Source organism: Phyllostomus hastatus, unplaced genomic scaffold (genome assembly GCF_019186645.2).
Source record: "Phyllostomus hastatus isolate PE091 unplaced genomic scaffold, TTU_PhHast_1.1 phas_contig_16, whole genome shotgun sequence".
Taxonomy (NCBI): domain Eukaryota; kingdom Metazoa; phylum Chordata; class Mammalia; order Chiroptera; family Phyllostomidae; genus Phyllostomus; species Phyllostomus hastatus.
This window is the reverse complement of record NW_025333643.1, coordinates 10273630-10301242: the sequence shown is the minus strand read 5'-3', so window position 1 is coordinate 10301242 and position 27613 is coordinate 10273630. Positions and strand designations below refer to the sequence as shown.

The following is a 27613-nucleotide window of genomic DNA, read 5'->3' as shown; positions in this document are numbered from 1 at the left end:
CTCTGGTGGTGATTAATGGATCACTTGGATAATTAGCCATGGGGAGTTATTATGTGACTTGCCTCACCTGCATTAATTGAAAGGAGCTGGAACACTCAACTAAGTAGCGAGGAAGGACACTAATTGATGAGAGCAGGGCCTGGAAGTCTATAGAATTTAAGATCTTCTTTTTTAAAAAACAGTTTATTTATTTATTTTTAAAGAGAAGGGAAGGGGGGGAGAGAGAGAGAGAGAGAGAGAGAGAGAAACATCAGTGTGTGGTTGTCTCTTATGTGCCCCCTTCTGGGGACCTGGGCCTGCAACCCAGGCTTGTGACCTGACTAGGAATCGAACCAGTGACCCTTTGTTTCACAGTCCAGTGCTCAGTCCACTGAGCCTCACCAGCCAGGGCAGAACTTAAGATCTTCTTGGTTTGAAAACAGCCCCATGCCCTGGCTGAGGGCTCTACAGGTCCCCAGGGTCCAGGCCTGGCCTTCATGTTCTTATTGAGATCAAGGCCCTGGGTAGATTTTCACCTGCAGAGAGCAGGACTGCTTGGGAATAGCAGGCAAAGCCTCAGGGGAGAGAGGATTCATATGGGATATGTAAGGTTCTAACCCTGATGCCCCAGAGACAAGAGGAAGTGGAGACAAAGATGGGAATGGTCAGGAGGACTCATGGGTATACCAACCTCCAGTCTTGGATGCTGCCAGCTGTCCTAGTAACCATGCTCTGGTCAACCCACTGCCTGTCAGGGAAAGGGCTAGCCTCATGGTGAATGAGACAGGCACATCTCTGTTCTCAGGGGGACTGGTGACTGTCTGTGGAATTAGACAGGGTGACAGAACACAAACAAATAACGAACAAATACAGATATAAATTATAAATACAATTGTGAAGGAGACAGCTAGGAAAGGGAGGTGGGGTGGACAAGGAAGTTTCTCTGAGGAGAAGTCGCTTTATTAAACAGATACTGGAATGATGAGAAGGTACCCACTATATGAAGGTGCGTGTAGAAAGTGGGATGGAGAGTGTGCCAGGCAGTGGGAACACAGTGTGCAGGGCCCTGACATGGGAAGGACTTACGGATGTAAAGGAGACAGGTGGAGCTAAACCATAGTAAACAAGGTAGGTGAATGCTAACAGGTGAGTGGTGAGTTTGGAGGGTGAGCAGAGCCAGTCTCATAGGCTATACTTAAGTCTTCTGGACTTATTCAAAATGCAATAGGGAGCCATGGCAGGCTTTTAAGCAGGGGTGTGCCATGACCAGAAGTCAGTTTTCTCCATAGTCCTCTGAGAGGGGGGTGGGGGGTGGAAGGCTGACTCTTCTCTGAGTAACTAACTCCCACTGAGTTTTCAAGTAGCAGAGTGGTTGAGGAAATGGCATGCCTGTGGCCTAGCTCTGTCTCTCGCTATGGGTGACCTGGAAGCTTCCAGTTTGCTCTTTGTCCGCAGGGAATGCCGTAACTTACCTTGAGGGATGTTGCAAAGGCTAAAGGAGATTCCATGCATGTGTGCCCACACCAAGCCTAGCACAAGGCAGATTCTTAAAGGGTAGTTTTCAACAGTTCCCTGTGGTTCTCTGCTCTTCCTATTCCTCAAAGGTCATGAAGGTGAACAGTGGAGAGAGGCTGGGTTCAACAAGAGAACTGGCTTCTGCCTGAATTTTAAACTATGTGAATAAACTGAAAGATAGCACATGTCTTAGTTGGGGAAATGAAATACTATAGAATATTTGATTTGTTAAATTAATTCAGCAACTTAATGTAACTCCATGTAAAAATCTCACTTTTTTAGATAAAAATATCTGTAACAACAGCTGACATTTACTATGTGCTAGGTATTGAGCTTGTGAGGCAGGTATCATTCTTATCCTCATTTTTATAGACTGAGACCCTAAGGCCTATAGAGGGGATCAGTAACTTGCTAAGATCACAGGACTGGTAAGTGTTGAACATGGATAGTCTTATCTCCAAAGCCAGCACTCTTAACCTCTACCTGATTACCTAGAATGTGTATGGACACATAAACCAGTGTGAATAACATGTAATATTCTGAATAAAAGAAGACTTCATGAAGGGGAAGCTAGACATGTCTGATCCTATTTTAAAGAACCAATATTTAGATTCATACGGTATCTGCTGAAACTGAGGTTTATGAAAGGAAATGGAGACTTCACAAATAGATCAAGCAACATCAAAAACCTAGCATAAAAGATTTTACTAGAGATAGGATAAGGGAAGAATTTAGTAAATGATGTCTACATAAGCAATAAAAATTGGTGATGCTGGGGGGTGGTGAGTGAAATCCATATTTTACTCCACACAGCAAAATAAACTTGGGATGGATACTTATTAAAAAATTACATGTAAAATGAAATTATAGAAAACTAGCAGAAAAATAAACTATCAGATGGATGGAAGAAAGCTCACTTTATCAGCACTGAATCAATAGAAAATCACAAAGGATTAGAATGGCAGATTGAACATTAAAACAAAACTGAACAATGGGCTGGGGAATATTTGCACCATTGATGATACAGGAATAATATCTATAATATTAAAAATCCTTAGTCAAAGTTAGAAGAGGTTCAAATACCCAACAGATGAATGACTATGAACAGATCATTCACAGAAAGGGGAATACAGATAGTAAATGTGTGGAAAAATTCATTTTAAAAGTCATCTAGGAACTGCTAAGTAACTACCAATGAATGGACACTACTAAATTATAAGGAAAAATGAAATGTCAACCAATGCTTACAAATGTATATTAAGTTCCTTACACTTGTTCCTAGGAGGCGGCAGAATGACTTGGGTAACTTTTTGGGAAAGCCCTTTGGCACTGAGGAGCAAGATCACTCTGCAGTTTCTTAGCATTTCATCTGGATTATTCGGCTTCCAGGAATTTGTCCCTAGTGCAGAATTAAAGCATATGTCAGCAAACAACAGTAAAGAACCCAGATATACCTTATTAGGAGGCTGAGTGAATGGATGCGGATATCTGCACACCTTAAAAATGAATCATATAAACAAAAGAAAACTGTGAGAAGAGCAAACACAAATGAGAATGTGTGGTTGCAACAGTGTAAACACATGTATACAGATGGGAGGTTTTATTAGTAAAAAGTTGCATTCTGTAATAGTATTATGGATACTTTATTCTTTTTACAATTTTCTCTCTCTCTGGTTATCATACCGTCTTTCCAGTGGTGGTCAAGTAAAATAGAAAAATCTGGACTTTGAGCAAGTTTGTAAAGTGGGGTAGTATTTCCCAGCGCGGCCTGAGCCCGCGTCTGGCATCCTAGACCTCCTCCTTGAGGTGGGCACCTCCTCCTTCCTGAAAGACACGAGCGATCAGCACCCTTTCCAAGACCTCCCCCAAACTCCCAACTGGGCCCCGAGAGTCCGGGCACTCCTGGGTCCCCGCAGCAAGGGGGGGGGGGCTCCTTTCTGGAGAGACCTTTCTAGAGCGGGTGGGGATAGGAATGTCCCAACAGCATCTGCGCTCGCTGGTGCATTGGTGTGCTCTGGGAACTACCGCCCGCGGGCACCTCCTGTTTTGGAGCCGGTTTGCAGTCACCTGCGAGCTTCTGTCCCGACCCCCGGCTGCTCAAATTCAGCCTCTGTCTTGCGCCCTTCGTGGATTTACAGAGCGTCTCCGGCGGAAGCCTGGAGACTTCGAGTGAGCTTAAGGACCGGAGTCTGACTTCGCCGACCCTGGCTCTTGGGTGCCTTTTCAGGTCTCAAAGGATGCGCGCAGACACCCGACGTGGGCTAAGCTGGGAGGACGCAGCCCTCTCCAGTGGCGACAGGCGCTCATCTGGGAACTGGCTGCCACTCCGCTCCGTCCGTTCCTTTTCTAATACCATCTTGCCGGAGGCGGTCACGTGCGAACGACAGCGGCGAGCTTCGTCCCAGCCGAGACGCCAGGACCCACCCGGGGACGCCACTAGGTTTTCTAAGCTTGGTCCACAAACCCGAGGTGAGACGTGGGAAACCTTCCCTCGTGGATTTGAGCAGGGTCAGGGTGGGCGCTGGATCCCTGGGGTAGAGTCTCCTCATCAAGGCTGGTCCGCGTGGGGCCGCAGCGCTGTCGGGGACCGGAGGCGTTGCCGCGAGCCCTGCGCCACGGCCTTGGGGGTGTCCACCGTAAGTTGTGGGCTGGTGACACAGGGGACGGGTTGGCCGGTGGCGCTGGACACCCAGCACATCAGCCCGCGGAGGCCCCTGCATCCCACGAGGCCCCTGTTGGGCGAAACGACTAACGGGCGCCTTCGGAGAGGCCGGGCTGGGGGGCGCCACACGCGCGCTGTGCTAGGGGCGCGGGCAGCCGGGAGGAGCGCGGATGGGGGGGGGGTGCGGGCGCATGCGCCCTGCACCCGTGCCATATTGGAATGAGTCGGAGCGCGGAGCGCTGCTGCCGCCGCCTCCGCCGGAGCGCGGGTGGAGGGGGGCGGGGAGAGCTGCCGGCCGCCCCGCTCCGCCGAGCCCAGCAGGAAGGAGGGCGCGAGCGGGTGAGCTGGGGCAGCGTGAGCGGAAAAAGCGCCTGTGCTGGGGAACGAGAAGAAGGAAAGAAAGAAAACGAGCGCGAGGGGAAAAGAGAGCGATTGAGGAACGCGCGCGCGAAAACTCCCGGCAGGTAAAAAAGCGGGGCTGCCGGCTGGGCCTTCCCGCGCGGCGGCCTGAAGGGGCGTCTGTGGCGCTGGGGCGGAGGACTGCGCTGTAACCCCCCTCGACGCAGCAGCGCAACTTTGCCAAGGAAACCGCCGTGAGCCAAAGGGCGCGCGGGCTGAGGCGCCAACGGGTGGCCGCGGCACACAGGGAGCGGGGGCGGTCGGTGGGGGAGAGCGGCGCCCGCGCACGGCCTTGCGCGCCCCCGCGCTCCGGCGGGCCGGGCTACAGGAGCGCGCCTGGGTTCCTTGCTGCGGCGGGGAGCTGCGGCGGTGGCTGGCAGCTGCGGGTGGACACCTCGGATGCGCGGCAACCCTGGGGTTTGAAAGGAAAGTAGCCCGGCATCGGCACCGGCGAGCGCCCAAGTTCCCGGTGCGCTGGGCCCGCCACAAGCCCCTCCCTGCTTGTCCCGCACTCCCGCCCTTCGAGCCCCCGCGGACCCGCCCCCTGGGCTCGCTCTGGGGCCCGGGCGCGAACCCGCAGCAGAGGCCGGGGGCGCGCTGGTCCGAACTTCGGAGGGCCGAGGTGGCCTCTGAGCGGTGGCGGAGCGTCTAGAGGCTGCCACTACCGGTTGCTTCGGGCTGGCGAGGTGGACTGAGCTGGCCTCCCCCAGGAGGTGCTCTAGCGGGCAGTAGGCTCGCCGTACCCTGGGTCCCGACCTACCTCTCTGGAGTCCGTGACCATTTCGATTTCTGTTCTTGAAGTCTCCTTTTAGAGACTGAAAAGGAGGCAGTGGAAAAGCGAGCAGAGTGTCTCAAGAAGCAAGGCCTGCTCTATGAGGAGCAGAGACGCCTTCTGAGAACAGAAATAAATTCCCGCGGAAAAGATGTATGTTAAGTTTCTCACAAGATGTTAACTGTTCACTGGGATCTAAAACTAAGCCGTGAAGCACAGGTCACTTACAGGTTTTGTAAGGTGCTGGGGTTGGAGTAGGACACTCCTGTCACAGATGGTTTTTATTTAGTGGGGGTTATTGGGGGGCACTCAGAGCAGTGCTGATGAACGGCCTTAAGCCATGTTTCCTGTGCCCTACTTAGTCGTGATGTAGTTTGAGGACCAAGTAACCATCAAAAAGATTTGAAAGGAAGTAAGGTGTCAATCCCTGCATTGTCTTCTTGAACAGTTTTTTATGGTGTCTGTCTTTATTGCATTGGAAGGGAAATGTCTGAAAATGTAATTGTTCATTTGCCAACTGTCTTGAGAGGAGGAAGATGAGTGCGACTGTGTGTACTTTGGGGCCTGTTGGCTGTGTTTCGAGGGATGTGTTAAATCCTCTAGGCGACAGGTAGATTCATAGTTCAGATTTGTTTACAGTGTCAGAAAAGTAACGGCCTGGTGGAAACGGGAGTGGCCCAAGATCAGGAAACAGTTCTCTTACTGCCGTTGTCATTGACTAGCTAGCTGCCTTATCTTGGGTAGCCTATTACTCTTTGTAGATATAGATTTCCTTATTTGCAAAATTAGAGGGTGAATAGATTATATTTCTGTGTGTTTTCAGTTCTAAAACTCGATGACTTAAAATTAAAGATAAAAAATTCAGTCTATATTTTAAAATGTTCTATATAAAAGTGCTCACAATATGCATCTTTTTAAAAATACATTTGGAAAACACGTCTTGGTAGCTATATCTAGAATGATTTTATGGTATTTATTACCTGAACAAAGACATTTAAAAATGTATTTCAGTGTGTTTTTAACGTTATCTAATTTTTTTACATTGAGATCTGACTTAAAATAAGATCTGTAAGAGTACAATGCACTGACTTTCCACCTATGTGTGTGCCTGATAACCATGCTCAGATCAAGGTGTAAAATGTTTTCAGCCTCCCAAAGGGCTCCCATTACATATCCTCCCATTCAGTAAACCCTTCCTGCCTCCCCAAGGTGACCACCACTGATGAGTTTTACTTCAAAACAGGACCCTTTGGGAGTAAAACGGGCAATATTAATAATTAAGCTGAAGGACGATACAAGTGTAAAGCTGGAGTTACGGTTATTTCACCATGAACTGAAATGCTTTAATAATAGTTCTTGTGGTTTTTACTATCTACAATAACCTAAAATTCGACTCTTGGAGACTTCTTAGTCAGAAGGTCACTTTATAGCTGAAGCAATACTTTCTGGGTTTGGATCTGTGGTTCTTAGGAGTTCTTGGTGTTTCAGGCCCAGTATTAGTGTATTACTTCCCACTTTTAGAATGCAGGTATACTTGCAGACAGTAAGTTTGAATCATGAACTTTTCTCAGAAGGTCAGTTTAAGGTGTCAATAGATGAATCAGTTCCTTCAAGTCAGAAATTTGCTGAGAAAATTCAATGAAAATTGACTTTTTTAAAGTTCATTGACTTAAAGAATGTGGGTATAAAGTTTTTAACATTTTAATGACGACAATTAACTTGATTTATATATGCAGGGTATTTGGTCTATCAAATTATTAAAACTCTAGCAATGAAAACAAAAACAAAAGGTAAGTAAAAATTATGTCAGGTGTGATTTAAAAAAAATTTCATAAAGATACCTTTTTGTATTAGACCTCTAGCAAGTTGGTTTTTTAAATATTCCCCACTAAAGTAGGTACTTAGCAATTTGTTTCTCCTTCCTAAATTCCATTTAATATATTCCTGTATCTTCTCTTATTTCTATTTCTAAAGCAGAGGAGTTAGAGGTTTTAAGTGTGTTTTTTACTGTGAGGACACCTACGTAATAGAAGTTGGGAACAGTGTAAAGCCTGTGGTAGGATGTATGGGGCATAGTCCACAAAGTTCAAAGATTTTCTTTTGTGAAATAAATCTGTTTTCCTGTGACTAAGTTAGGTAGCCAGTTGGCTAACAGCTAAGCTGGATTTGGTCACTCTGCCCCAACATTCATAGCATCATTAGCCAAGAGAGTAATTGATTATTTATTGGTCCACTGTTTTTTTTTTGGAGGCTCTTTTTAGATTTCTTAGTTTTTGCATGATCAGATATTTAATTTAAAACATTAAAATTTTAAGAATGCAACTAAAAAGATGTGTAGTGAGAAACAGAAAATACATATAATAGAGAACTTTCTCATAGGGAATATAGTCAGTAGTATTGTAATAATTATGTGTGGTGCCAGGTGGGTACTGGATATATGAGGGAACATGTAAAGTATGTGACTAACCACTATAATGTATATCTGAAACTAATACAAAAGAATATTGAATGTAAACTCTAATTGAAAAATAATAAAGTTCTTTTTTAAGAAGATAATTTTCTCTTTTGATACTTGTTTCCTTGTAAACTCTATACTTTGCCTATCCGTAATCTTCTTGCTTCTGTAAGGTACTTCTGCTTTCATAGTGGTAACTAGACTAGTCTTAGCTATAGAGTGCTGGTGTAGAAGCAGAGGCTGTTGGACTCGAAAGTCTGTGGAAAAGGTGAACTGTCCAAACTTAATTGGCCTTTTAATGATGACTTCATGATATGTTTACATTAAATAAAGGGATAAAAATCTAAAAGAGCAGAAGACCATTATGTAGGCAGGTAATTTGAATGTTAAATGTTTTTATATTAAAAATTTTCTATCTTATAATGTCCTGAAACTTTGTTTTTGGAGTTATTTGACAATTAGCCAATATTTCAGGATAAGTGAGAATAAAAGAACATGTAATCAGTAAATGGTACCTCTTCGTTATGGCAGGACATTTTTCCTTTAGTAAATAGCATTTTGTTACCTAACTGCGATGTTTTGTAATTGAAAAAAATATTTCTCCTTATACATAGTTGTTAAATTGGATGACAGTCTCTGGGGATTTTGGTTACCTGGGAGATTTTGAACCATTAGGCTTTGAGGAGTGGGATTTTGATATGACTGTATGCCTTCTTTAAGTGGTACTAGCCTTATTGGAAAATGATTTTGAAGATGTATATATAATTATTTTTTAGTTTCTTTATTCAAGATGTTGTTTATAACCTTATTCAGCTTTCTTTATCTTTAGATGATCACTCAAGGACATACTTTAAAAACAAAACATGTGGTCTATATATTGTGCCCCATGATATTAAGTCCCTCTTGAATTTTGTGGTTTGACAGTTGAGTAACTTCAGATCCAAGCACTGGGCTATTCAGGGAGAAACTATAAGGTGGCATTTCTGACAGTGCTGCATGTAGGCTCCTTTTGAAGTTTTCGCTTAATCTAGAGAAAGTTTGACTACTAGACTGATTTGGGGCAGAAAGGGCACTTGAAAGTACCTGCTTGGTCTGGGAAAGTTGGATCTGGACATTTGGAGAAAGTCGTATTTGTGAGATGGAAGGTGGTTTGTTGTCACTTGCAGGACAATCATATGGAATGACAACATGAGATGGGCTGAGAAATTTAGCAGTCATTAAAATGCCTCAAGAGTTTTCCTGATGAGATTCAACTTCAAGTGTTAATCAACAGTCAACAATATTGTGATAAGTTTATGAGGTGACAGATGATGAATAGAATTAGTGGGGTGATCACATTGCAAGGTATAAAAATGTTGAATCATTATATTGTACACCTGAAACTATATAACCAATATAAGATTATATGCCCAACTGTACTTGATTAAAAATAAATTTAAAAAACAAAGTGTTTATTAAAAAGTACTTTGATTTGAATTTCAAGTTATTGTTTTTACTCTGAACAGTTTATTTTATTTTTTATTTTAAAGATTTTATTTATTTTTAGAGAGAGGTGAAGGGAGGGAGAAAAAGAGGGAGAGAGACATCAGTATATGGTTGTCTCTTGTGCACCCCCAACTGGGGACCTGGCCCACAACCTGACTGGGAATCCAACTGGAGACCCTTTGGTTTGTAGGCTGGCCCTCAATCCACTGAGTTACTCCAGCCAGTGCTAAACAGTTTTGTTTTTGTTTTTGTAAGTATTCAACTTACTTATTTTTTAGAGAGAGGGGAGTGACAGAGAAAGAGAGGGAGAGGAAACATCTACTGGTTGCTTCTCGCATGCCCCCATCTGGGGACCTGGTCCACAGTCCAGGCATGTTCCCTGACTGGAAATTGAACCAGAGACCTTTCAGTTCTCAGGCTGATACTCAGTCCACTAAGCCACACCAGCCAGGGCCTGAGTAGTTTTTTAAAAAGTGTGTGAGATGGCTGCTCAATGTAATATGTGCTGAATGGAAAGGCCACTGATTTTGCTTTTCACATTAATTTGCTACCTAGATTAGGGTCATTTCTTGTCTCTGAGATTTTCCTAGTGTTCTTTTTTATGGATCAGTTTTTATAAAAAATAAGTTTTTTGGCTAAAAATAGTATATGGCAATTCGGAATCATAGTAATAAGAAACCGTTTTGGCTCACTTTTACTCATGTCATTATAAAGTAACCTTGGAGTGATTAGATGATAACACAGATCTACTTAACATTATCACCCGTCAAGAAAAGTAAATAATGGGGAAGTAAATTTTCATTACTTAAAAAATGTTTAAGTTTTATAAATTGTGGTAAAATATACGTAACATGAAATTTACAATTATAAAGCGTACAATTCAGTGGCATTAGTACATTCACAGTGTTAATGCAATTCTCACCACTATTTGTAAAACTTTTTTCATCTTCCCAAACTGAAATTCATACCTGTTGATAATACTGGGCTAGCCAAAAAGTTCATTTAGTTTTTCCTGTATGATTGTTATAGTAGTGTTTAGTTGTCTTTAACTTCATTCAAAATAATTTTGTTAGATTGTATTGTGACAGGTGTCATATCAGCGTGCATTTTAAAAAAATCAAAATTGGTGAATTTTTGTGCAGCCACTTTAATAATGAAGATTGAAGAAAATACGCAACATTTTCAGTGTATTATGTTTTATTATTTCAAGAAAGGTAAAAACGCAACTGAAACATAAAAAAAGATTTGTGCAGTGTGTGGAGGAGGTGCTGTGACTGATGGAATGTATCAAAAGTGGTTTGTGAAATTTCTTGGTGCTATTGACATTATGGCCAAACAATTCTTTGCTGTGGGCCTGTGTTAATGCATTGGAAGATGTTTAGCAGCACTCCTGGCCTCTACTGATTAGGAGCCAATAGTAGGAGATAGCTGACATACTCAAAATATCCAAATCAAAAAAGTTATTGGTGAAAATGAAGAATGTATCTTTTATTTTATGGAAAAAAACATACGGACTTTTTGGCCCACCTAACTCTCTGTTTTCCTCTCCCCGAGCCCCTAGCAACTACTGCTCTACCTTCTAACTATGAATTTGACACTCTGGCTACCTCATGCAAGTGGAATCATATAGTATTTGTCCTTTTGTGAGTGGCTTATTTCCCTTAGCATAATGTCTTCACTGGTCATCCATATTGTAGCACGTGTGTCAAAATTTCTTTTTGAGGAAATTCATTTAAAAATTTCTATAGCTGGTAAAATAAGAGTCGCAGAGCCCTGTACCCTTGGAAGAGCTCTGTAGGTATCCAGTAGATATGTGAGGACCAGGTACCCTTTTCTTAGATGTGGTTCTGACACAGTCATTGGAACAAAAGGAGAGACATGGAAGCAGAATATGACAACAGTGTGGAGGACAGGGAAAATATAAGAGCAAAGGTTGCAACAGTCTAAGATCTCATTTTGGATAGGGGTAGAGAGCCTTGTGAGTCTTAGCATACTATCTATCTTACTATGTAATTGATCACTGGTGGTTACAGTGTTGGCCTGAGTCAAAGCATTCTATCCAGAACAGTTAACCAAAAGTTTGTTCAGAGTTGTAAATAAGCCTTCAGCTATCTAACAGAGATGATTAAATGATTCATTCCCCAGCTGCTTCAGTTAGTAGAGGCTTTTCCTTATTGCACTGTCATTTCTGTATTAATAGAAAACTAGTGAGTATTTGAAGAGGCTCAATAGCCCACTAATAATGATAAATGTATAATTAATGCTTTATATTTTAGATTTATTATATTATTTAGCTCTGTGAAATGTAGATGTCCAGTCATAGATGAGAGAAAGCAGGTTGACAAAATTAAGGATAACGAGTAGAGCAATTAATTGTTTTGAGAATGGCTAATGAGGTATAAGTTTTTTCCGTTATTATTTTCTTTTTTTTCTCTTTAATTTCCAATACCTGTATTAGCATAGTAACCATAGAGTGAGTTTGCTGAATACTGTATGTTACCAGGGGGAGGCAGACACCTTAAAGCACCTCTTGGTCACCCCACCCCACTTCTACTTGACAAGGGTACTTTTGACTATCCTGAAACCCTTAAGGAAGTGACAGGGTTGTGAAGCCTGATTTTGTGTGTGTGTGTGTGTGTGTGTGTGTGTGTGCGCGCGCGCGCGCGCATGCCTTAAATTCCTACTTAGTTCTTAAGAAAATCAGAGCAGTTAGTTGTTTCTTAGAGTTAATATGTTTTTCTGAAAGAATATTTGTTAGGCAAGATATTGTCCCCAGGGTATTAGTGAGCACCTTTTACAACATTCTATTCTAATTATATATTATTATATTTCTGAATTGACAGTTAAATATTTGAAAAATCTAGTTTACTTATCAGAGACAGTTAATCTGTAAAATATGAGTTAGAGTTTCTAAGTAAATTGTTAAAAGAGATACCATTTCCTCTAAAAATAAGTAATAGGTAGGTGTTCTTTCCAGTAATATGGTTTCTTTTTGGCTAGTATTTATTTTTATTATTGAGCAAAATGGGCAGAAGTATGTGGGCTAGTAACTAAAGCTAGAAATTTGAAAAACTTCGGGTGTTTTGTTCTTGTTATGTCATTTATGATACCTGAACCTCTTGACCTCTTAACATCATTATATTTATTGTTTTTGTTTTGTTTTTCTTTTAAAGTTGTTTTAGTCCTCAGTCATGAGTTGTATTTGCATTTAAAATATACATAGTTTTTATTGTTAATATAAGTAACAATGTATACAAGTTGGGAAATAAACTTAGATCTACCCTTAGGCTTACCTGCACCTGGTTTTCCTAAAGGACACATAGTGGCTCCTAGGCGAACTGAGAGAAGCTTTAAATGACTCTGTTGCCAGACCCTTGTGGTGGTGGTGGTGACAAGGGAAACAGGGCTGGGTGGACTCTTCTGGCCTTCCCTTTTTGAGTGGGTCTCATTTCTCTGCAGTGAGTGCTTGAGGACGGCTGTGTGACTCTTACAGCTAGATCCAGGGTCTAGCCCTCCCAAAGACCACCCTCCCCCCATTGACCTTTATCCTGATTTTTGGCTTCCTAATAACTTTAGGTGAAAAGAGCTCTTTCCAGAACAGCTCTACCAGTGAAATCTTAGGTTTTCATGCTACATTTTCCACAGCATCCTGGAGGGGCTTCCCCGCTCTTTCTGGCTCTTCTTTGACCTCCTTGCGACCTCTTTTTTCTCTCAGAGTTTCAGCCCCTTTGGGCCTGGATCCATTGTCTAATCTTTTATTTGTTTCCTGGCCAATACTCTTTACTCTGGCCCTCTTGCGTTTCTGAGGCTTCTGCTCTGTAGAACACCACCTCTGACCAGTCCAGCCTGTGCCCTCTCTGCTCCTGGATACAGATTACCCCCCATTTCTGGTCTCTTGAAGTGACCCTCAGTGGCTCCACAGGGTCCTGTCTTGAGGCAGACCCTTTCTTTTTGCTTTCAGTGACCTTTTCAAATCCTCCCTTGTTTGTCTCTTTACATCTCTTTGTCTACATTCATCTACATTTAGACTTCACCTGGCTCTACTGCTTTCCTGTCTTTCTGCTGAGCTTCAGATATCTATCTTCTCTGCTGTCTGGACCTCTCCAGTTTGGGTGTCCCAATGGCCCAAACAGAATCCCTCATTCTGCCCTAAAGCTGCAGTTCCTGTGGGAGGCCTGTCTCCCTGGGTCTCTTTCTTTACATTCCTCCTCAGTGATGGTGTTTGTTTTGTCCCCTGGCAACTTCTCTGTGGAACTCAAAGTCCATGCAGTTCTGACTCCTTGGCTTTCAAATATTTTTTAAAGCTATGCAACTCTTTGTTCAAATTGAAATCTTTCTAGTACGCCCAAAATAAATAAAACTAGAGTTCTCCTGGTAGAAGGGGTGTGAAGGACCCATTCCACCAGGTAGGCCACCTCAGGCTATATAGCTTCCCCCCTGAGCTCTGTAAATGGAACTCCCTGGAGTTGCTGTCTGGAGTGCCCTAAGGGCATTCTGCATGTTTGAAAACTGGTATCTATTCTGCACCCCACCTCTTTTCCATTGGTTCTCTTCAGAAATTTTTATTTTTACTGTGACTGATAAACATAAAATCAGTGCCAGCAATGAATCTTGCCAAAGCAAGGAAAGCCACTTTGGAAAGTGAAACTAGGTATTAAAAAGAGCCAGCTCTATTAAATGTTTCAAAAGTGCTAAAGGGTTCCTTTCAAAATTGATGTGTTTCTGTTGACTTTTTCTTTAATGCTGCATTTCTACATCATGAACATTTTATATCGTTCATTTACTAGTATAGCAGGTGTATTTAACCCATAATATAACTAAATATTATGTATATTTTGGTGTGAAAAAATAGAAACCTTGTCCAATTGCCTCCTGCTGTTCTCCATCTTTCCTCTTTAGTCTGCCGAGCACACTAGGACCAGATAGATTTTTCTAAACAAACTTGATTTTGTCACATGAAAAAATCCCACTACCAGCAGGATAAAGTCCAGACTTCTCAGGAAGACACAGACAATGCTGGAAGAGCTCCTCCCCAGTCACTGTACAGCTGATCTCCCTATAGCACACGCTGTCACTCCAGCCATGGCCAGGTCACGCCCTTCTGTACGTCCTTTCCTGTGGGCATGACTGCCTAGAGTGTCCTTCCACTCATTCAGTGCTCCTGAAGTGTTGATCTGGCATGTACCATGTTCATGCTTTTTGCCATATTTGATTACAATTATTTTAATATTTTTAAAATTAACTTTTAAAAATGTGACTTTTTAACCTAAATTTTATAAAATATTATTACATTTAAAAAATAAAAATAATGATTACACAATGGAATACTACTCAGCTGTAAAAAAAGAACAAGCTCTTTCTCTTTGCAACAGCATGGATGAACCTGGGCAGTATTACGCTAAGTGAAATAAGCCAGTCAGAGAAAGACAAGTGCCATATGATCTCAGGCATATGTGGAATCTAATGAACAAAATAAACTGACAAATTAGGGACAGATTGATAGCAGGCTGACAGCTGTGGGACCTGGCTGGGTGAGGAGGGTGGAGGGGTTGAGCTTTTGTTCAAAAAAGAAGGGTTTACAGGAACAAGTATAAAGGACACATGGACAAAACAAGGGGGGGTGGAAACAAGAGGGAGGTGGGGAGGGCTGGGGGGTGGGCTTGGATGCGGTAAAAGGCAGAAAACTGTACTTGAACGACATTTAAAATAAAAAAAATAAAACCTGAATAAAAAGAAAGAACACCCCTCCCCCGCAAAAAAAGAAAAAGAAAAAACTCATGACATGGACAACAGTATGGTGATTGTTGGGGTTGGGGGGTGGAGGGAAGTAGAGGAGAGTATAGGGAGGATAGATGGTGGTGGACAGAGACTTGACTTGCAGTGGTGATCACATAATATGCTGTACGGAGGATGTGTTGTAGATTTGTGCACCTGAAACCTGTATAATTCTGTTAATTATTGTCACCTCAATAAATTCAATACAAAGGAAAAATAATGAAATACAAGTAATAATAAATTTAATCAGTTTAGATAATGAATATTTTGACTCTGACACCAAAAGAAAAAGCAAAAATAAACAAATGAGACTACATCATGACAATGGCGTTGTGATTATATAGGAGAATGATCTTGGGGGATGCAAGTTGAAGAGTTTTAAGGTGAAGTATCATGATGTCTTCAACACTTTTAAATGGCTTATAAAGTATGTATAGGGGTGGGCAAAAAGTTTTACAGTTATAAGGGAAAGTCTATTACATTATTTATTTATTGTATTATTTATTTGTATTATACTGTTAAACCTACTTTTGCCCACCACTGTATATATGTATGCACATGTATAGAAAGATAAAGCAAATAAGAAAAATTTTAATAATTTTTGAATCTGGTGGAGAGTGTTGGGAATATTTAATTTTTTTATTAGGAATATTTTAAAAATCTCTGTTTGAAGTTTTGATAGTTTGATATGTTTTGAAGTTTTGCTGTGTTTGAGGTTCTAACCCCAGCTCACAATGGGTAACACACATGAATAGAGTCACAGACCAACTTTTTTGTTTGTTTTCCTTCTGGAAAGGTTTATTGCAGGCATAAGAAGCTAATTTTAGAATTTATCTTTACTTCTTTTTATAATATTCAAGACGATAGAGACTCTTAGAAATAAAAAAAGTGGAAGGACAAATTTGTGAGTTTTTTTTCCTTAATCTCTTTACCTTTTTCACCCAGCCCTGCAGTACCCCTGCCCTGTGACGCCTGTCAGTCTGTGCTCTATCTGTAAGACGGACCAGTTTATTAAAGTGACATGTAGACTATTGCATTAGCTGGTGAAAACCAGCTAATTGAAGTTTTTAATGAGCCTTGTTTAAGCAGTACTTGTGAATTTGCAGTTGGAAGTTTTATATGTTAACTCTTCTTTTTTCCCCATTCCACCTTAATTACAGAAATACTTTAAAATAGTCTTTGGTAGCTTCTAAATTTTCTTGTGCCCCACCAGTGTTGTGAGTATTACACATAAAATAGTATACTAAGGGAATCCTTGCCTGTCCTGTAAGACTTAGGTCTTCTGTGAAGTCTTCCTTCCTGGACTCTCCCAGGCTGGATTAACTACCCTTTGCCCTGGGTACTCACAGCATTCTACGTACTCCACTCTTATAAATATTATAATTGTAATCATTTGTTCAGTGTTGCTCATCTCTACCAGCCTGTGAGCTCAAGGTCAGAAACCCTGTTTTATTTCTCATCAGTACTTTGCACATAACTTTGTAGAGAGCAGACGGTACATAAATGAAGGCACAGAAGCAGTACTATAGCACCACCATGTATAACATTATTTCCACTTGAAAATGTGTTCTAAATGAGAAACTGTTATGTTTAATCAGATCCTATCTTGCTCCTCCCAGGCTTAAAGCCTACTAGTGGCTTTCCATAGTAATTAGAATAAAATCCAAACTCTTTATATAGCCTGTAATGCCCTTTGTGATTTGTTCCCTGCTCACCGTACTTTTCTGCCCCTTTTCCACAGTCCAGCCATACATTTTTTCTGTCCAAGTTCACTAATTTATTATACCTACTTCCTTTCATCATAGAGGGTTCAGCTCAATGATGAAGCCTTCCCTACATAGCCTTACCTCCACTCCCCAGGCACTCCTTCCTCATTACTGTTTGGTTTTCTTCATGGCACTTATCACTGTATGAAATTATCTTACTTTTAGTTCATTTTAATATTTTAATTTTCAAATTTTAATTTATTATAAAATACTTTGAAGCCTTGGAGAAGATTAAAATCTTCTCCAAGGATGCTTTTCCTTATTGATCCTTGTGTGAAAACCACGATTCAGGAATGTATTATTCCTTGTGCTTACTGTTGTAAACTCCATGAAGACAGGAACTGGATGTGTCTTTTAATCAGAAGTGGCATCCCTGGTACTGAAGACTGAGCATGGAAAATACACATATGTTAAATGGAGGTATGAATAAACAACCCTCATGTCACTTGTAAGTGACATGAGAAATATTTTTTTCCAACTCCAGAGGTTTTTGTACAGAGTTATAGTTTAGTTCTGAATGTTCAGAAATTTTTATTAGAAATCAGTATTTTATCATATTTTGCTGCATGGAATGTCTTTTGATTAATATTTTAGGTTAGCAAAATTCCTTTCCTCAAATTCATTTTCTTTATCACATTAATTTATAATATCACTTTTTCAAAGATAACTGCATACCTTTAGATCTTTGACAAATACATTTCCATTAGTAAAAAACAAGTTGAAGGGCATACTCATTTGCTTTACTTTTCACAGTAGTAGTTAGAAAGAGGCAGTCAGCAGTCTGGTTCTGTGTGGGCTGGGAGTGGGTCAACTTCACTTCCTTTGCCCTGGTGGGACTGATGATAGCCTGTTATTCGTAGGTGCATGAAACCCAGGGTGAGCTTCAGAAAGAAATCCAGTGGACCCACCATTAGTGAACCAGTGCTGTTACCATGGTGGTACCTCGATGAGGACCTGGAGGTTCCTGAGACGAGGCGAGGCATCTACAGGGGTAGAAGAGGGTTGGATAGGCTTAGGCTTTGCCTACAGTCTCCACCCCCGCCCCATTCTGAGCCACTCCTGCTTGGAACTGCAGATGTTTTATAAATTTTGGAGTTGAGGGGTGAGAAAACCCTCTAGTTTTTTATTGAACTGAATTTTAGCTGTGGAGAGCTTAGGAAATTTGGACTATTCAGTAATTCTAAAGTTCTTTGTTTAAAAAGAAAAAGATATATAAAACTTGATTCAAAATATGATTAGTGTGTAGCATTAACATGATATGTAATTGAACTTTAGTTGAGGACTTAATATATTTAGATCTTTTTAAAAAAGATTTTATTTATTTATTTATTTATTTATTTATTTATTTATTTATTTATTTTCAGAGAGAGGAGGAGGGAAGGAGAAAGAGAAGGATGGAACCATCGTTTGGTTGCCTGTTGCCTTCCCCCAACCAGGTACCTGGCCATCAGCCAGGCATGTGTCCTGACTAGGAATCTAACCAGCAACCTTTCGGTTTGCAGGATGATGCTCAACCGACTGAGCTACACCTATATTCAGGTCTTTTAAACTTTGCTTACAACAGAGCAAACATTTAAGGGATTTTTCCATCTTGGTTTGAGAAGCAAGAGTAACTTTCAGCATTGTAGCAAGGACAGTTACTGTGTTTTTGAAAAAGGGTGGAATGACCCTCTCCATATCCCACCCATCCACCCATGCGTGTTTCACCGAGTTCAAAACAAAGAATTTAGAGATAGTTAAGAAAGATGAGATTACTTTTAATAGGCTTCACTTTTTATTCTATTGCTTTATTTTATCATAACCACAGATTTAGTGTTCCTTTAAAAATTTTTTTAAACAGCAGTACATGTACATAGTAAAATATTTTTTGAATAATGAAGAAGAGTGTACTCCTTTACTGAGACCTTCAGTCCCATAGTCTCTTCTGTAGACCATTGTTATTCCTAGTTTCTTTTGTATTTTTCCAGAAAAATTCTATTTGTATGTAAACATAGACAGTATTTCTCTACTGACTTTTTTTTTTAATCCTTGCCTGAGGACATGCTCATTGACTTTAGAAAGAGAGGAAGGAAAGAGAGAGGAACATCCATGTGGGAGAGAAACATCAATCAGTTGCCTTCTGCATGCATCCCTGTCCCAGGACTGGACCCACAATACAGCCATGTGCTTTGACCAGGAATCGAACCTGTTACTTTTTAGTTTATGGAATGATGCTCCAGTCAACTGAGCCACACTGGCCAGGGCTCCTCACCTACTCTAAAAAAAATTAATTGGTATTGTCCTTTTCATTTAAAATATCTTGCATATATCCAAGTACAGATAGATCTGCCTCATTCTTTTAATGGTTGTCTAATACGGGGTGTGTGTGTGTGTGTGTGTGTGTGTGTGTGTGTACCCAAAATTTGTTCATTTGGTTCCCGGTTCTCTGTTTGTATATGATCTGGGTTATTTCCAGTTGTTTTTTTTCAGATTTTTTATTTTTTATGTTACAAACAGTATGATGGACTGAATTTGCTTGGATTAAGATGAGCTTTCTAATACTTGAAGTGGGTTTTTTTTTTTAAGTTGGTGTATTTGTAAAGGTACATAATTCTACAACCACTTCCTGCCCCATAAATGCAGAAGAGAAAGGAACTGGGTGTAGTAGAGAAGAGGAGTTGGAGGTGAAGTCATGCAGAGGCCTTTTACCCCATCCCCACCCTTCTCCCCTGTCCCATGTCACAGAAGAGGTGGCAGAGGCAGAGTCTCCAACCAAGTCTTGGCATACTGAAGCGTGTGAAGATGTCTGTAGAGTCCTGAGGTGTGACCACACCTTTCAAGTCCAAGGCCTGAGTGCATGCTGCTTGTTATATATTTAGATAATGTTTATTTATTTTTATTTAGTATTTTAGCTTTGAGAAACTTGCAGCAGCATGGATTGGCTAACAAATCATATCAATTTCTGGAAAATTTTCTGTATTTCTTCATTCATTGGCAGAAATACCGCTAAATTTTAAAAAGTAGTTGATTTTTATCTGAGCTACTTAGTAAGGTATTTTTAACGTGATACTCTGGTTTCAGTGCAGTATTTCTGAAGACACTGAATTGGAATCTTGAGGAATTCTGTAGTTGAACCCTGTGGTGTTATATATCTTAGTAGTCCAAGTTCTTAGTTATTAGCCTTTATTGGAAGAACTTCAGAACACTTCTCACAGGATGTATTCCTACCTCTATCAGTATCTCCTTTGTGTACTGCCATTGCTTGTAAAATGCTTTTCTCAAAAAGTGTGTAATGATTACCCTGGCTGGTGTGGCTCAGTGGATTGAACGCCAGCCTGTGGACTGAAAATTTGCCAGTTCAATTCCCAGTCAGGACATATGCCTGGGTTGCGGGCCAGGTCTCCAGTTGGGGGCGTGAAAGAGGCAACCTATCTTTTTCTTCCTCTCTTTCTCCCTCCTTCCTCCTCTCTCTAAAATACACAAACATGTAAAATCTTTAAAAATAATTTAAAAATGTGTAGTGATTTATGGTAGTATATTCGTGTGTGTGTGTGTGTGTGTGTGTGTGTGTGTGTGTAGGTATATTCCTAACCCATAACTTGTTCCTTGCTCAAAGGGTATGCACACTGGGTCCTCTACTGGGCTTTCCTGAGTCAAGTGTGTTTGCTCTGCAGTAGTCGTCTGTCTGTTTTTTGTGTTCTAGTGAGGAGTTTTGACCCACAAAAGCAGAAAAAAGGATGCAACTTGTTGAACTGGACTTGTGGCAAAGAAATTGTATCACACTGTAAGTCAAAAAGCAAGTTTTTAAATTTTTTTTTTAGATTTTATTTATTTTTAGAGAGAGGGGAAGGGAAGGAGAGAGGGAGAAAAACATCAGTGTGTGGCTGCTGCTTGTGTGCCCCTCACTGGCGACCCAGCCCGCAACCCAGGCATGTGCCATGAATGGGAATCAAACCAGTGACCATTTGGTTTGCAGACCTGCACTCAGTCCACTGAACCACACCAGCCAGGGCCAAGACTTTATTTTTAATGGTGCTTCCTTCTAAAGCTATTTTGGTGAGGTTCCTGCCAATTCTTTTTCTATGAGAGTAGCAAAGGAAGCAGAGAACCAACTACAGATCTCTGGGCTGTTGTATCTGGAACTGTAGGCAGGCCCACAGGGATCCCTGGAACTGGAGTGAGCAGCAGTGAGAATATGAGGATGGAGGGGAAGCTGTTAACTTGTAGCCATGAGCTTGCAGCCTGGCAAGAAATGCAGTATATACTAAATGGGCCCCAACTTTTTACTTTGTATTATCTCTTCAGCTCCCCTTTTTGCTCTTTAATTACTAAGGGAGGTTATTATGCTGAATGCTTATATGTGGGTCATTTGCTATTTCGATTTATGGTTCTTTGTTTTTGTGAATCTTCCCCTTTTCATACAGATTAACCTTAAACTTTTTTTATTATTAATTTTTTTTAAATGAGGTAGTTTTGGTAGAGTGGTGGGAAAAGAGCGAGAAAATTGAGTTCTGGTTAGCCTACTGGAGAATTTTGGTGGTGTAGAAGGGTTTAGAAGAAAAGAAGTACCGTTTTATTACAGCTTATTACTTCCCTGTTTATATTTTTTAATTTGTAGTTTGCGATGTAAATATTACCTTGCAATTTGCTTTTTAATGTAATGATCTATATAGTGTTAATGGTCAGAAAGTTATTTCCCTTTAGTTAGTTTTAAACTTTACACTTCCTCAAAAGTGATAAATTGCATTTGGGGATAAAACTCCTTGAGCTAAAGGACTTCACACACATCACTTTTGCAGCCATCCATTAGGGTGACAATCTTAGCTCTTCAGAACACAGCCTTATACCTTGAATGAGCAGGGTTTCCAGGTGCTGACAATAGTTGTTATAGAGCTCCTATGCCGAAATTGATGCTTTTTTATCCCTCTTTGTTTCTTACCCAGTTTACCTTTCATTTAGTATGATTCTTAACTACAGTATTTTCCAACCTTCTGTTAATCAGGAACCATGAGCTGGCAGGGAGATGAGTAGAGCAAAGCTCAGCATTACATCTGGGCTGGACATAAGGGTTCTTTCAAAAGGAAAATTTAAAGTGTGTTTTAAGACTTTCGGTCTTGCCCTGGCCAGGTTGCTCAGTTGGTTAGAGCATTGTTCTATGCACCATAGCATTGCAGGCTCTGTCCCGGGTTAGGGCACATATATAGGTCATAGTTGGACAGTTTGAGCCCTGCTTGGGGTACATTCAGGAAGCAAGCCGATTGATGTTTCTCTCACATCGCAGTTTCTCTGTCTGTCTTTCTCTCTCTGGAATTGGTGAACATACCCTCAGGTGAGGATTAAAAAAAATAAAGACTCTTGGTCTTGAGGAACTAAAACTATATTTTAGAAATACTTCCATCAACTGTTAAAATGCATGAAGGGGGGACAGCTTTATTTCTGGGCTTTATTAGTTGAAAAATGAAGGTAATGGGACTTCCATATTCTTTCTAGTGCTAAGATTTCTAATTACTATCTAGGAAATTTACATGATTTTCCTCTTAGAAATAGAGTTAATTAAGGTAATACTCTATCTCTAATTTGATCAATTAAATAAAAACTGAATTTATAGGTACTTCTGTATTTCTATACTGTTTAATGTTTTTATAAAAATATAAAAAATTATAATCCTGGCACGTTATACATTAGTTTTCCCTATGCTGAATATTGCAGAATGTTAATTTACAATTATTATATTTTATTTGGCTAAGCCATCATATTTTCACCTGGTAGGAGTTCTATAGAAATTTAATGTGAATTCCACGAATGTTCAGTGACAAGTCCCTGACTTTTTAAGGATTAGTTAGGGGTTCAAAATAAATACCCAAATTTGCTTGGCATCCTTACTGTCATACTTTGGTCCAAACTATCATCCAATGTCATTTAGATTATTGTAGTGGTCTTCTTACCGATATCCCCTCTGCTACGCTGCCCTTACCAGTCTGTCCCTGACACAGAGGAATCTTGTTAACAGATAAATTAGATGATGTTGTTCTTCTGTTCAGAAGGCTCCCATAAGTATCCCATAAGGCTCCTATGGCCTAGCCTCCCCACCTCTCAGCCTTCCTCCCTTACCTGCTCCGGCTACATAGGACTCCTGTAACATGCTGACGTGCCTCCCTCCTTAGGGTCTTTGCACATGTTGTTCCCTCTGCCTGAAAGGCTCTTCCTGTAGATATATGCATGACTAGCTCCTTCACTTCCTTGGGGTCTTTTCCCAAAAATCACCTCAGTGACCTGTGTGTCTAAAATTTGAACCCTCCTCCAACATTTAATAACCCTGCCCCTGCTTAATTTTTTTTTCTCCTTAGCATTTATTATCTCATGCCAGGTATTTTACTTATCTATCAGTCTTGTATATTGTCTTTCTTTTCCACTAGGACTTACATTCCTTGAGGATGGGGACTTTTGTCTGTGCTGTTTACTGTTAAATCACCAGCACCTCGAACAGGGTCTGACCTGTAGTAGGTGCTCAGTGAAAACAAACAAACAAAAAATGAATTAATGGAAGAATAAATATTTTATAGCATAGCTTCCTATCCTGGTCTGTGAATTACAGAAATCCTGAATTTGGTGGGCTCTTCACCAGTTGGTGTCTCATCAGGAACTACTCCAGGTGCTTTAGGCAAAAGGGGATATAATTCCAGGAATTGGATAAAAAGGAAAGGCTGGAGTAGCTAAGGGGGAAAGTGGTATTACCCAGAGCCCCAACCCCCATTTTTCACTGTTGCTGCTGGAGTTCACTGCCATGATGGAGGAGCTTGTACTCCTGCCAGTGCTGCTGCCAGAGCCTAATGGGAACACAGCTGACAAGGGGTGTTTGGGGATGTAGATTTCAGGTCTGAAGAGTTAAGGAGAGTGTAGGAGGGTAGGTGTGGGACAAATACCAACATAAACTATCCAGCACAGGTGGTATTTATTCAGTTCATGTGTGGAGATAAACTTAGATGTAGGACAAACTGAAGTGAGTAGTTTAGGGTGTAATGCCAAATGAATAGCACGGGGTAAGATCTTAGATTTCCAGTGAAACATTAGAAAGCCTAGTCACATCCATGTGTTGAACCACAAAACTGAACTCAGCTCTAGAAATGGAACAAGACAGGAAACATATCTTCACTGTGGCCATGATCTCTTTGTGTGATTAAGTGCTTATTTCCGTGACTTCAGTAAATCTGTGTTTAGGCCCAGTTGTGCCCCAGATTAGATCTCTCTGTCACCTAAAGAATCATACTGGCCTCCCCTAACCTGATTACAAGTCATTGCTCAGAGCCCTGGTGTCATTTGCAGGTCTAAGATGTGACAGGCTTGTGTTTGTGGCACCTCTATGGGCCACTTCCCTTTGCTACTCAAATCATGCCTTGCTCCCCATTCCCCCGAGATGCACTGCCAGGATCTTGTGCTCCTTTCTTCCTTTTCCTCTTCTCACTTTGTAAACAAGGGTACCAATGTCTAAATATACTTTCTCGCTAACTATATTCATGTTCAGGGTTTATCAATATTTATGACGTGAATCTGGCACTAGTAAGCTTATTTTTATTAGGGGTGGCAACATTTTTAATCTCTCAAGATGCAGTGGGAAAACCTAGTAAAAATGTTAGGAATTGGTAGGATATTCCCCTTGATCTTTTTCCCACCTCCCTAGGTCCAAGGATTTAGGTTGACAGTCTGTTTCTTGGATGTGAGGTCTATCATTGATAAACCAAGAAACTACCTCCTCCACCCGCACCCCCCAAAAAGAAAGACAAAATGAAATTCTATGCAGTGATTACATTTGCAGATTTAGAATTCTACTGTAATTTATTTTTTTAAATAAAATTCACATCCTATTTTCTCCTCAAAACCCAAAACTCTAAGGGATTTTATTGTTAAAAATCTTCACAGTAATATTTTTTTAATTGTTTTTCAAGTACAGTTTTCTGCCTTTTCCCCCCACCCCTCCCCACCACTCTAGCTCTCCCCTCTTCCCTCCTGTGTTTCCACTCCCCATGCCCCCCACCCCGTTATTGTCCATGTGTCCTTTATAATTATTCCTGCAAACCCTTCACCCTTTTCTCCTGAAATTCCCTCCCCTCTCCCCTCTGGTCACTGTCAGCCTATTCTCAATTTCAGTGTCTTTGGTTATATTTTGCTTGTTTGTTTGTTTTGTTGTTTAGGTTCCTGTTAAAGGTGAGATCATACGGTATTTGTCTTTTATCTTCTGGCTTATTTCGCTTAGCATAATGCTTTCCAGCTCCATCCATGTTGTTGCAATGGGTAGGAGCTCCTTCTTTCTTTCTTTCTTCTGCATAGAATTCCATTGTGTAAATGTACCATAGTTTTGTGATCCATTCATTTACTGATGGGCACCTAGGTTGCTTCCAACACTTGACTATTGTAAATTGTGCTGCTATGAACATTGGGGTGCATAAATTCTTTTGGATTTGGTGCTTCAGGGTTCTTAAGATATAGTCCTAGTAGTGGAATTGCTGGGTCAAAAGGCAGATCCATTTTTAGTTTTCTAAGGAAATTCCATTCTATTTTCCACAGTGGCTGCTGCTGCACCAGTCTGCATTCCCACCAACAATGCGCTAGGGTTCCCTTTTCTCTGCATCCTCTCCAACACTTGTTTGTTGATTTGTTTATGAAGGCCATTCTGACTGGTGTGAGGTGGTATTTCATTGTGGTTTTAATTTGCATCTCTCTGATGGCTAGTGATACTGAGCATCTTTTTATGTGTCTCTGGACCTTCTGTATGTCCTCCTTGGAGAAGTGTCTGTTCAAGTCCTTTGCCCATTTTTTAATTGGGTTGCTTGTTTTCTTAGAGTGGAGTTTTGTGAGTTTTTTATATATTTTGGAGATTAAACCCTTGTCTGAGGTATCATTGGCAAATATGTTTTCCCATATGGTTGGTTCTCTTTTTATTTTATTTTGATGATATCCCATTTGTTTATTCTTTCCTTTATGCCCCTTGCTCTAGGGGACAGATCAATGAAAATACTGCTGCGTGAAATATCTGAGATTTTCCTGCTTAGGTTTTCCTCTAGGATTTTTATGGTGTCATGACTTACATTTAAATCTTTTATCCACCTTGAATTTATTTTTGTGTGTGGTGTAAGTTGGTGCTCAAGTTTCATTTTTTTTGCGTGTAGCTGTCCAGCCCTCCCAACACCATTTGTTGAAGAGGCTATTGTTATTCCATTTTATGCTGCTGCCCCCTTTGTTGAAAATTAATTGACTGTAGAGACTTGGGTTTATTTCTGGGCTCGCTGTTCCGTTCCATTGGTCTATCTACCTGTTTTTATGCCAGTACCAGGCTGTTTTGATTACAGTGGCCTTGTAATACAGTTTGGTATCAATATATCATGTTTTTGATGAATTAAGCAGTTTATGTTCAATTACCAGCTTATTTAATTCATCAGATAGTTTCTGATTTCTGTAATTAAGGCTTTAGTTAAGGATGTCGTGTGCTACTGGTAAACATAAATAAATGGATTTTCATGTGCTGGTTTGGATTCATCTTATTATGTTTATGGATTCACTTGTAGGGATATAATTAGTTTTTAAAAATTGAACCTAGCTGCAATTCCTTAATTTCCTAATAGCTTTGAAAAAATTATTTTCTTCAAGCCAAACAAACTAAGCTAAGCTACTGTTATTTTTGTTTTCCTATAGCAAAAGGTTTTTCTATAGCAAAAAAGGTAACAACTGCCAGAGCAACTTACATTCTTCTGTTCTTCATGCCACCTAATATTTGAAGACTTAATATCTGTGTTTTCACCACTAAAAGCCATACCATTTTATTTAATGCTAGAAAGAAGGACTCCATGAAAGGAGGGTTTGTATTGGGCAGGGATGCTGGTCTCTGTTGTATTTGGACTTTGTCTTGTGTAAGTCCCTTTTTGAATTTGAAGTGCCACTTTGAAGAGAAATATCACCTCATCAAAATTGTAGGAGAAAAATGTTCTGTTTGAATTTAAGCAAAAAAAACATGTATTTTCTTCTGTATGTTTCCACTTCTTTCCCCTTTTCAGTGACTTTATTCCTCTCCTGAAGTTGCACTGTTTTTGAGCTGTGGTTATTGGAGATGATCATGGAAAGGTGCTGGGGCTGCAAGGCTGTTACATAGAGCAGGTGGGAGGACAGTCCTGTTTTCTTGCACCCTCCCATGCTCCAGGGAGCTGAGGGCTTATTAAAATACCTTCACAAATTATCAACTCATTTAAATGAAATCTCCAAATGGCAACAGAGTACACTTGTGCCAGGAAAATATCTGTGACTCAGAGATACTTATTTGCTTTTAACATCTTAGAGTCATTTACTTTTATTTATTTAACTCTTTATTATTGAAAACTTTAAACATACTCAAATGAAGAAATACTAATATAGTGTATCCTTACTTGCCAATCACCCAGCATTACCGTTTTGCTATTTTAGAGGCATTTTCTGATGAATTTAGGCATAAAACACTTGTATTTTATATTTTCCCCCTCCAGGCATTATGCTTTTAAGCAGATTTTTCTCCTAATTTACTTTGGTAAATTTAGGTGTGTACTAGGAACTCCCAAGACTAGCAGTAGAGAAGCAATAACTAAATTCGATCTTTCACTAGAAAGCCACTGAGAGTAAAATGAACAGCTTGCTGCTAAAGCCATATTTTTACAAATAGGTTAAGTTATATATAGAATATTACTGTTAGGCTCAACTTAGCCATCAGGGAACCTCTACTTTCACTTACTGTGTGGAAAAATCTGTATTACAAAACTCTGGTGGAAACCTAGAATCAGATTGGAAGTATTTTCTTTTCTCCCTTC

General features: G+C 40.5%; 1 protein-coding gene across 4 annotated transcripts in view; it reads left to right on the top strand.

Annotated features, from left to right (window-relative positions):
- The first annotated feature begins 4394 nt into the window (after positions 1–4394).
- SFMBT1 (Scm like with four mbt domains 1) overlaps positions 4395–27613 on the top strand; it is a 115868-nt gene continuing 92649 nt past the window's right edge. For 2 of the 4 annotated variants that reach the window (XM_045832466.1, XM_045832463.1), the window contains exon 1: positions 4395–4620. The gene's annotated coding sequence lies outside the window, so the exon portion shown is untranslated. Of the gene's footprint in view, positions 4621–5157; positions 5481–20490; positions 20572–27613 lie in introns of those variants that run through there. The other 2 variants (XM_045832464.1, XM_045832465.1) reach the window with 2 other exon arrangements.